The following is a 12,864-nucleotide window of genomic DNA, read 5'->3' as shown; positions in this document are numbered from 1 at the left end:
GTTGAGGAGATATTTATTAAAACTTTTTTAATAAACATGAGGATTAATATTTAATTTTAATTAAATATTTTGAGTTGGGGTTAGGGGTAGGAAATGATGAGATTAGCCTTTAATCGAAATTAAAGAAGGATTAGAAGATTTTGGAAGAGGTTATTGGTCATAAGGAAATTGGCCAATTTTTGGGCAAAAAATAAATTTTTTATTTATTTTAGGATTTTTGGTCAATTTATTAATTAAATAATTAATAAATAAGGAAATAATGTTTAAATAAGATTTAAACATTTTTGGGAGGGATTCCTTAATTAAATATTTTTAATTAAGATAAAGGGATTTAATGGCATAAAAATTAATTAATTAATTAATTAATAAATGATGATGTCATCAGGACTTTTTCAGAAAATAAAAATACTTTATTTTCTAAAGGTTTTTAGGTGTCTACACTAGGGATCTCTGAAACCCATCTTCTGCCAATCTGACTTTTTAAATCCCGTTGCATCAGCTTTTTAATCCCCTCATCCATCTCCCCATCCTAGATTCCTTTTATAGCACTCCGCTCCTTCATCCTCTGCAATCCTTGAGATCTTAAGCTTGCTTCCTCTTGTACCTCTGATTCTCCCTTTATCATTCTCTCGTAGTGAGAGTTTGAGCTAACTAAACCTCTTCTCTTAAGCCAATCTAAGTCTTCTTGCTCATCTCAGATTCTTGTACTTTTCAAGAAGTCGAGCCTTGCTTTCTCTCCCTGCCGCCTTCTTGAGGGGGCATCTTGCAGTCCATTCTCTCCTTTTCTGCTCTAGCCTTGGGCATCTTATTTTCTTATCTTTGATGCCATGCCACTTGCGGCATCACATAAAAGAGGGGCAAAATGTAGACACCTAAAAACCTTTAGAAAATAAAGTATTTTTATTTTTTGAAAAATTCCTGATGACATCATCATTTATTAATTAATTAATGTATTTTTATGCCATTAAATCCCTTTATCTTAATTAAAAATATTTAATTAAGGAATCCCTCCCAAAAATGTTTAAATCTTATTTAAACATTATTTCCTTATTTATTAGTTATTTAATTAGTAAATTGACCAAAAAATCCAAAATAAATAAAATTTTTATTTTTTGCCCAAAACTTGGCCAATTTCCTTAAGACCACTAACCTCTTCCAAAATCTTCTAATCCTTCTTTAATTTTGATTCAAGGCTAATCCCATCATTTCCTACCCCTAATCCCAACTCAAAATATTTAATTAATATTAAATATTAATCTTCATATTTATTAAAAATGTTTTAATAAATATCTCCTCAACCCAAACCCTTGAAATAAATAAAACTTTATTTATTTTCTAAAAATCTAATTTATCCTCATCCTAAGAAGTTCTAGACTCTTCTAGAAAGTATTCATCCTCATCCTAGGAAGTTCTAGACTATTCTAGAAAGTCTTTATCCTCATCCAAAGTCTAGACTCTTCTAGAAGATGTCTTTAAACCTAATCCTAATCCCCTCCTAACCTTGTCACATTTCCTAAATATGGGTTAAAACTTACTGACCCAAGCCAAAGTTAACAAATATCTCCTCCTTCACCCACCCTCATTAAATGCCATCCACTTGCCTATCCCTAAGCTAATCCTAAACCATCTTAATCCATCCTCTAATCATTTGCACAAGCCTAAGCAAGCTTAAAACCTTCCTAATCAAGCCCAAGTCAAAATTCCTCTCATCTCCCTCAAAATATCCCAACCATAAAACTTTATGAAGCCCACTAGGCCATAAATGACTCTTCCAAGCCCTTTTATTGCTTTTACAAGCCATTATGAGGGTCTTTATGAAGATTTTATCCCTTGAGCCTCCTTTGTTGACCCATCCTTCCCCTTTCCTCCATCCTCTCACCCTATGACATGTGTCACTCCCTGATTGGCTGTAAGGAAGCACAATCCATGTGCTCTCCTCTCATGCAATCTGAGCCCTCCATGAGCTTTTCTCCATCCTTGCATCCTAGCCCTTGATCCCTCAAGCCCTTTGCCTGTTTAAGGAATCCTCTCCCAAGCCATTTTAACACAATCCTTGAAGTAAAGTCATAATGCCATTTTAAGAAGCCATTTTACATCAAAACCATACACTCACACCCAAATTCCAACTCCATTTGAAGCCCTTTTTGAAGCATAAGCTTGAGCATACATCCTATCTATTTAGACAAATCCACTCAACAAGAGAGCTTCTTATTGAGAGATCCCATTAATGGCTCATATTCTCAATTGAGAGCTCATCTTAGTCTATCTTGAAGTTTATGAATTTTGTTTAGTTTGTAGAAGCTTTATTTAAATTTGGTTTCTATTAGCATACTAAAATTGCTCATATACAACTACTACATCAAAATTAGAGACTGTACATATAGATCTTAGTGGTCCTATGAAGATTAGAGGATTCTATGGTGAAAGACATTTCATGATTTTAGTTGATGACTTTTCTAGAATGATGTGGAGTGCATTTCTTAAAGAAAAATATGAGATTTGATAAATTCAATATATTCAAGAATAGAGTTGAGAATGAATCAATTATGAAGATTACATGTTTAAGATTAGATAGAGGAGGAGAATTTACTTCAAATGAGTTTAACATCTTTTGTGAAGCTAATTGAATCAAAAGATAATTATCAGCTCTAAGAACCCTCGAAGAGAATGTCATTGTAGAGAGAAGAAACATGTTAGTGATAGAAGCAACAAGAGCTATGTTAGCTGAGAATGATGCATCCAAGATGTTATGGAGAGAAGCTATGAATACAATAGTTTACACTATGAACAGAGTGCAAGTTAGGAAAGATACAAACAAGACCCCTTATGAGCTGTGGTTTGGTCACTCGACTACAATTAAGTATTTCAAAATTTTTGGTAGTAAGTATTATATCAAAAGAGATGATAATATTGGTAAGTTTGATGCTAGAAGTGATAAAGGTATGTTTCTTAGTTATTTATTGAAAAGAAAGGCTTATAGATGTTATAATCTAAGAACTAAGACCATTATGGAAAGTGAAAATGTGAGAGTTGATGAGAAATTTAGGATACAAGAAAGAATAGTTGATTACAATTCAAATGATGAGAATGTTGTTACTAAACAAAGGAATGATGAAGTATTCTTTGAGACTAATAATGATTTGTAGAATGAAGGAGAGCCAAGGTAGAAACAAAGCTCATAACCTTCAATAGAGCCAATAATTGAGATAACAACTCCTACTTTGAGTAAGAATATGACAAAGAATCATCCACCTGAGCAGATCATCAGAAGTAGAGATAAAGGTGTGATGACAAGAAGCAAGATCAATGAAGAACTGTGTTTGATATCTCAAGTTGAACCAAAGAATGTAGATGAAGCATGTAAAGATAACTATTGGAAACAAGCTACGAAAGAGGAATTGGATTGGATAGTAAAGAATGAGACATGGGAATTGGTCCCTAGACTAGAAGAGAAGAATGTGATAGGAACTAAATGGGTATTTAGAAAGAAGATGAATGAACAAGGTGAAGTAGTGAGGAAAAAATAAAGAATGGTATGTAAAGGTTACTTACAACAAGAAGGAATAGACTATGATGAGACCTATGATATTGTGGAAAGAATAGAAGTAATAAGGTTATTCTTAGCATATGCAACATATAATAAATTCAAAGTGTATTAGATGGATGTCAAGTCAATATTTTTGAATGGAGAAATTGAAGAATAGGTATACGTATAATAGCTTGAAAGTTTTCCTTTGACAGATGACAAGGACATAGTAAGTAGACTAAAAACCACATTGCATGGCTTGAAGCAAGCACCCAAAACCTAGTACACAAGGTTGGACAAGCATTTGATAAAGCTTGGATATAGAAAATGTATGGTAGATAGTAATCTCTATTGGAAATAAATTGATGATGGATTGATGATTTTGGTAATATTTGTTGATGATATCATATTTGGAGGAAATGATAATGAAAGTGACAAGTTTGTAGAACAAATGAAGAAGGAATTTGAAATGAGCATGATAGGAGAGATGAAATATTATATAGGATTACAAATTTTGTAGGACAAAGAAGGAATCTTTATTTCTTAGACTAAGTATTTGAAATATTTATTGAAAAGGTTTGGTTTGGAAACATGTATACCCATTGGAACACCTATAGTAACTAGACACAAGTTATCTACAAAGGATGAGACACCTATTGTTGAGTAGAAGAAGTAGATATCTATGATTAGAGGATTCCAATATCTGACCCACACAAGGCCAAATATAGAAAATGTAGTTGGAATTGTTACAAGATTCCAAGCTGATCCCATAGAAGAACCTTATGTAGTAGTCAAAAGGATATTTATAAATTTGAAAGGGACACGAGAGTTTAGATTGTGCTATGATAGATCTAATGATTTCACTCTATATACATATACTTATACTCATTTGGATGAAGTAGATGCTGAAGGATATAAGGATAGAATTAAGTGAACCTGTTGTTATACATTGTGACAACACAAGCATAATAAATATGTCTAAGAATCTAGTATTTGTTAGGATAAACCACGGACAGAAAATGAAAAACTACATGCAAATATAACCAATAACAGAAAATAATAGAACACTTAGAAATGAACACAAGGCACCAAGATTTAACATGGTTCACCCAATCCCTGGGCTACGTCCACCAAACAACAAGTCTGATCTTATTACAATCCAGTGATTACAACCTGATTACAATCCGTAATCCCTTACAGCTCAATACCGCCGCAAGAACCAATTTTGTATCACCACACACAAAAAATACCCAACCCTAAGCCCTTTTTATACAAGTATTAAACCGCTTAGGGTTATAACATGTCGGCCATATGTCAGCCATCATATGTCGGCTACCATGTCGGCTACTTCCCAAATTTTTTTTTTTCGGGGCGATGCCCCGAACCCCACTATTTATGAAGTATGTACAGTACTTTCTTGATCAGTCACCACAATCTAACAATCTCCCACTTGGGGACTGATCAGGCTCCACACTAAACAACAATCTCCCACTTGGAGACTGATCCTGTAGCAATACAACTACCGCATGGGGCTCCCACTGGATCAAACCACCCTGGACTCTGCTGTTCTTTTATTCACATTTAGTCTAAAAGACCAACTGAAGCTGAAGAGGAGTTCAACTTCTCCCTTGTTACAACCTTTGTCAACATATCTGCTGGATTTTCATTGGTATGTATCTTCTCCAGCTTTAACTGTCCATCCTCCAAAACTGACCGAATGAAATGGTACCGCAACTATATGTGTTTGGTCTTAGAATGCAGAGCTGAATTCTTAGCAAGATGAATGGCACTCTGACTATCTGTGAACAAATAATTATCCTTCTGAGGATGTCCCAATTCTTCCAAGAAGAACTGAAGCCATATCATCTCTTTGGCTGCCTCTGTAGTAGCAACATACTCTGCCTCTGTAGTGGAGAGAGCATTAATCTTCTGTAGCCTAGAAACCCAGCTCACGGCTACCCCACCAACAGTAAAGACATAACTTGTGGTACTCCACCTGGTATCAATATCCCCAGCCAAATCTGAGTCAACATAGCCCTGTAAATCAGTAGTAGAGCCCCCAAAGTGTAAACACTTAGTGGATGTTCCTCTCAAATATCTGAGAATCCACTTGACAACATTCCAATGCTCAAATCCTGGATGACTCATATACCTGCTAATGACTCCCACTGCATGTGCAATATATGGCCTAGTGCATACCATAGCATACATCAAACTTCCTACAGCTGAAGCATAGGGTACCTTGGACATCTTATCCTCCTCTTCCTGTGTCTTGGGACACATCTCCTTAGTCAATTTCAAATGACCAGGTAAAGGTGTGCTGACAGCTTTAGCATTCTCCATAGAGAAATGTTGCAACACCTTCTCAACATAATCAGCTTGAGATAGCGTCAATGTTCTGTTCTTCCTATCTCTACAAATCTTCATACCAAGGATTTGTTTTGCTGCCCCCAAATCCTTCATAGCAAATGCATGTTCTAATTGGCGTTTCAGCCCCTTAATATGATCCATGTTAGACCCAGCTATAAGCATATCATCAACATATAAACATAAAATAATGTAGCTATCATCATCCAACCTCTTAAAATAAACATAGTAATCTGAATGACACCTATTATATCCATGCTCATGCATAAAACTGTCAAATTTCAGATACCATTGCCGAGGTGCTTGCTTCAAGCCATATAAACTTTTCTTCAATTTGCACACTAAGTTCTCCTTACCTTTGACCTCAAAACCCTGTGGCTGAGCCATATATATTTCTTCATCCAAATCACCATGAAGAAAGGCTATTTTAACATCCATCTGATCTAAATGCAAATCTTCAGTAGCCACAAGACTTAAAACAGTATGAATAGAAGTCATTTTAACAACAGGAGAAAATATCTCATCAAAATCAATTCCCTTTTTCTGTGCAAATCCTTTTACAACTAACCTGGCCTTAAATCTTTTCTTACCTCCTTCCTCTTCTTTCAACCTGTAAACCCATTTATTCTGTAAAGCCTTTTTACCTGCAGGCAACTTGCACAAATCCCATGTCTTATTTTTCAGCAAAGAGTCCATTTCATCTTTCATTGCAGACTCCCACTGAATCTTAGTATCCACCTGCACAGCTTCATCATAACTTTCAGGTTCACCAGCATCAGTAAGTAAAATAGAATACAAAGAGGGAGAAAACCTTTGTGGAGGTCTAACTGGCCTTGTTGACCGTCTAACATTCACTGGTGTGTGTGGTATTTGTTGTTGCAGTTGTTGCACATCATGAGGAATGGCTGGAACATCAGCTTTTGGAGTATCATCCAGCACTACATAATCATCTTCTTTCTTCTCATGTTGCTGCAATAGATCTTTGTACAACACTTTTTCATTGAATATGACATCCCAGCTTCTTATAATTTTATGATTTTCAAAGTCCCAAAGCCTATAGCCAAATTCATTAATGCCATATCCAAAAAAGACACATTTCTTTGATTTAGCTTCTAGCTTGGTTCTATTTTCAGAGTCTATATGAGCAAAAGCTTCACAACCGAAGGTCTTGAGAAAAGAATAACTCACCTTCTTACCAGTCCATGCTTCCTCTGGAATACCACAACCCAAAGGAGTAGAGGGTCCTCTATTAATCAAATATACTGCAGTATTGATAGCCTCTGCCCACATGTGTAAGGGCAACCTAGCATGCAACCTCATGCTCCTTGCGCGCTCCATTATAGTCTTGTTCATGCGTTTAGCCACTCCATTTTCCTGTGGAGTCCTTGGAACAGTTTTTTGTCTACAAATACCATTAGTGGGGCAATAATCTTCAAATTCATGACTACAATACTCACCACCATTATCAAATCTGAGACATTTTAATATCTTACCAGTCTCATTTTCAACCAAGCATTTCCATTTCTTAAAAGTTTGAAATACATCAGATTTCTATCTAAGGAAATAAACCCATACTTTTCTAGTTGCATCATCAATAAATGTAACATAATAATGAGAGCCACCAAGGGAAGATACCTGAGCCGGTCCTCATACATCTGTATGTACAATCTCTAATTTCTCCTTTTTGTTTTCCTTCCCAGTCTTTACAAAAATCACTCTCTTTTGTTTTCCATACACACAACTTTCACAGGAATCCATATTCACACATTTTAGACCTGGTAAAACTTTCCTTGAATGAAGTACTTTCATACCTTTCTCACTCATGTGCCCAAGTCTATTGTGCCACAACGTTGTATCAGAATCTACAGTAGCTATTTGTTCTCCCTGCTCAACTGCAGTAATTGTTCCTGAATATTCATTTTTCTCTGAAACAATCAAAGTAGAAGGAACAATATGACCTATAAAAAGATATAAGGTGCCTACTTTCACACCTTTTGCTACTACAATGGAACCTTTTGAAACCTTCCAATTTTTATCATTAAAAGTAACTACACAACCCTCATCACCGAGTTGCCCTGCTGAAATTAAATTCCTACTCAGCTTTGGAACATGTCTTACCTCATGTAGTAGCCAATGATTCCCATTCTGCAACTTAATCTTAATTTTTCCCTTTCCAACAATCTGACAGGGTTCATTATCCCCCAAATAAACAAGCCCAAAATCCCCTTGGACATAATCAATGAAATAACCACTATGAGGTGTAGCATGAAAAGAAGCACCAGAATCTAAAACCCATGAATCATCAACACTCTCTAAAGACAGAAGCAAAGCATCCTCTTCGGATTTGTTACTTACCACATTTGCCTCTTTGTCTCCATCTGATTTATCTCCTTCATTTTTCTTTCGAGTCTAGCAATCTTTCTTTTTGTGCCCTGGTTTCCCACAGTACCAGCAATCATTTGGTCCTCTCGATTGAGACCTCCTCCCCTTTGACTTTCCTCTTGATTTCCCATGATTTCTAGAGTTACTTCCTCTTTCAGTCGTTCTGCCCTTGCTTTGTGCATTTAAAGCACTTCCTGATGTAGATCCACCTGAGGATTTTCTACGAGTTTCCTCACTTAAAATGGCACCGATCACATCATCATATTTTAGGGTACTAGATCCAGGAACAAAATTACTCACCGCCATTACCAAGCCATTCCAGTTTTCAGGCAAAGAACAAAAAATCAAGAGAGCCCTAATTTCTTCATCAAAATTGATACCCACAGAAGATAATTGACTAGTAATAGTATTAAACTCATTTAAATGAACTAGAACAGATCCACCTTCTGCCATTTTCATATTAAATAAACGCTTCATGAGAAATACCTTATTTGAAGCAGAGGGCTTTTCATACAGTGTCGCTAGGGTTTTCATCAAATCTTCTGTCGTCTTTGCTTTTGTAATATTAAATGCCACCGATGGTGCCAAGCATAACCGAATGCTTCCAAGTGCCTTTCTGTCCAAAAGATCCCATTCAGCCTCTGACATAGTTCCCTGATTCTTGGCTTTTCCTTCCAACGGCTTCCATAAATCCTTCTGATATAAATAGTCTTCCATTTGCATCTTCCATAACTGGAAGTTCTACCCATTAAACCTGTCAACCCTCAACTTACCCTCATCTGCCATTGCTCCCACTCAACTGTGAGACTCCCATTTAACCGTGAGACTTTCCTGCAGAGGATAACTGAAAGACAACCTTGCTCTGATACCACTTGTTAGGATAAACCACAGACAGAAAATGAAAAACTACATGCAAATATAACCAATAACAGAAAATAATAGAACACACAGAAATGAACACAAGGCACCAAGATTTAATGTGGTTCACCCAATCCCTGGGCTACGTCCACCAAACAGCAAGTCCGATCTTATTACAATCCAGTGATTACAACCTGATTACAATCCGTAATCCCTTACAGCTCAATACCGCCGCAAGAACCAATTTCGTATCACCACACACAAAAAATACCCAACCCTAAGCCCTTTTTATACAAGTATTAAACCGCTTTAGGGTTATAACATGTCGGCCATATGTCAGCCATCATATGTCGGCTACCATGTCGGCTACTTCCCAAATTTTTTTTTTTTCGGGGCGATGCCCCGAACCCCACTATTTATGAAGTATGTACAGTACTTTCCTGATCAGTCACCACAATCTAACAATATTGCATTCTAAGACCAAGCATATTTCTATCAAGTATCACATGTTGAGAGAAAAAGTTATAGAAAAGGAAATTATATTGGAGTATGTGAGCACTAAAGCACAGATCGCAAAAATCTTCACTAAGCCTCTTCAAAAAGAGACTTTTGAGTATTTGTGAGGTATGCTAGGGCTTATGCCCCTTCCTACATCAGAGTAGATGATACAAGAGTGCATTAGTCTAGTGTAATATAGCACTATTGTTTATTTGGAATGAATGTTGATGCTTCTTGTATGGAGGAATATTTGTGATGGACAGAGTCATCTAGGACTCTTGTTCGATGTTGTTTTTAAATAGTGTCTTTGAACACTTGAGCTAGTGAGAAATAGTTTTTATAGAGGTTAATGGTTGTTGAAACCTTTGACATTGATGTCAATGGGGGAGAAGTACAACATGAAATTCAGTTCAAAAAGCATGGAAAAGTATAGAAAGGAAGAATGATTGATGAAGAGAATTTGAAAAGAAAGGTTAACAATCTTTTGTAGTTGGTATTATTGGAACTAGAGGGGGAGATTGCTGGAAACATGAATGTTGATGATATTCATATGGGGGAGTATTGTAGAAACATGATTAGATCATTATCATGATGATATGTTACATTCATGACTGTGTTTGTCATTGATGTCAACATTGCAATTTTTTGTGGTATCTAACAAAAGAACAATAGAGAGATCAAGTTGGTATAGATAGACAGTTGAGCTTTTTCACCAAGCAAGGTTAAAGGGAGATACTACTAAGTTTCTAGTATATGCAACTAACCTTGAAAGCATAAGATATTAAGTTTGGAAGAAGTTATGCAAGTTTTAGTGAAGATTGTTCTGAGATAGAGTTTATAGAGGCATGTTCTGGTAAAATTGTTATATCTCTTAGCAACATTGTTATTCTAAGAAGCTGAAGTTAAAGATGTGAAGAAAACATGTTGGTGATGACATGGCTAATCTTTTTCATCATAATGTTATGTGTATGAAAAGTTATTTAAGTTGCAAGGTAGAAGATTGATATTATCGCTAAGTGTAACATGTCCTTAATGTGGTCCTATAGTAATTAATTGAGAAAGTGTAATAGTTGACTCAAGGAATTGTTTCATGGACTCAATAAAAAGAAAGGACATTTTCCTTTATCATATATGGAATGAATGAAGTGATTGTAAGTAGCATAAAGAGTAGAATGCAAAGATAAGAAGAGTAGAGTAAAAGTGAAAGAAACTTCATTGCTAAGGTTTTATTGTGTGATCTGAAGTTGGATACTTGGATCTAAGGTTCATGACCTAGTCTACAAGGTCTAATAGTGATTGGTCTAGTTAACATGATAGAGGAAATAAGTTAAAACATAGTAAATACAATTATTCTGCAAGGAATAGTAGAGAGATTAGTTGGATAGTGAGTTCAGAAATCTTGGCCCAAAATCTATTTAGATGATGGGTCCTTCTATCTTCTACAACTCCTAACAAGGTTGGCACAACTCCTAATAGGGTTGGAATCTTCTAACAAGGATTGAAAGTATTCTAACAAGGACTCATATGTATTAAATGTTGTAATAGACTCCTAACAGGGTCCATCTTCTAACAAGGAATATTTATATTAGTACATCATCTTGTGGGCATCATTACCACTAGGGCTTTTTCTCTGATCAATGGTTTCCCTAGTTAACATATTTGGTATAACTGTATATGTGCATCTTTGTATGGTTGCAATTTACTTTGGTTGAATGGTTAAGTTTATTTAAGGTGGATAAATGTTTTAATCATTGAATAACTGATTCACCACCCTAGTTATCTTGGTGGACTATTGTTTCTAACAAGTATAAAGTTAACCTATTAAGGATTACAACTGACCATTTCTAGTGATCTGCCTTGTTAGGAGAAAAAAATACTATGAGGTCCACCTTATTAAGGATTTACAAACATATAATGAAGTATTCACTCAATTAAGATATTTAGCAAAAACTATTAAGCCTACCCTATTAAAAGATTTGACCAATGCACCTATTAGGATGAACTAGTGGTTGATCTCTGATCTGCAACTTTGATTTGTTGGTTGAGATTCCTCATATTGTAATGATCACCTAACTATGATAGACGAATCTCTACTATCCCTTATACTACTTGTAGCCTTCTTTAATTCATAGTTCTACTCATCATATGCTCTTCACATTCATACTTGGATATGATACAATGCATTACATATATACCAATCCAAACCATAATTTATTGGAGTTGACTATTATATGAATTTCATCATAATCAACAAAGTTGACCCAACTACTGTAACTTAGGTTCTGAAGACAAAATTGGTGATGTTTTGATACACAATAAACATTGTCAATGCTTGATAATCTTTGACACTCAATTGAACTTGAAGCTCAATCCATACTAATCACTTCCAAGTAGCTTGAACTTGGTTATCACTATGAGACTCAGTGGATATTGAGAAACTCAATAGAAATTGGATCACTTGGTTGACATTGCATGACTCGGTCAACACTAGATCCACTTCATTTACCCTATGAGCTTTATAGACATTGTATAATTTGGTCGACTTACCATACCTCTATTAACACTATGATCTTCTTTACTTCCATTGACTAGCTTGGTAGCCTCTGCTATGCTCACTTTGCACTGAAATTTGTTATGAAGCCTGGTAAATACTGTGTAGCTTGACAAATACTGCAAACTAGTGTAACCACTAAAATAATCATGTAATGCAAAGCTAGTGTAAACTAAGCTTATGTGTTTACCGAGTGATTTAGTTTATGCCAAGTTACATCGTATCTACCAAGTCACCATTGTAGACCAAGTTCAAGACTACTTTGAAGTGATCAGTATGGACTGAGCTTCTATGTCTTCTGAGTGCATGATAATTTTGAGTAATGATAGTCTTCAGAACTTGAGTGTGCCAAATTTGTGATATATGTGTTAACCTATATGATGGATGACTTTGTAACTATGTAATTTGGATTGGTATATATATTTAATGTATTGTATCACATCCATATGTAAGAAGATGAGCATGTAAAATATGAATGTGTATAGTTAAACATAAGTAGCAAATAGAAAGTGAATTGTGAAGACCATATCAAAAGAGGAGTAGTAGAGACATATTCATCATAGAAAGGTAATTAGTACAATCAAAGAATCTCTATCAGCAATTTAGTTGTAAGTTAGAGATCTACTATTTCATCCTAACAGGTGAACTAGTCAAAATCCTTTCACAAGGTAGACTTAACAGT

Source organism: Cupressus sempervirens, chromosome 9, assembly GCF_028749045.1.
Source record: "Cupressus sempervirens isolate cs-2001-9-10 chromosome 9, ASM2874904v1, whole genome shotgun sequence".
NCBI classification, from domain to species: Eukaryota; Viridiplantae; Streptophyta; class Pinopsida; order Cupressales; family Cupressaceae; genus Cupressus; species Cupressus sempervirens.
Note: the sequence above shows the minus strand (reverse complement) of the source record.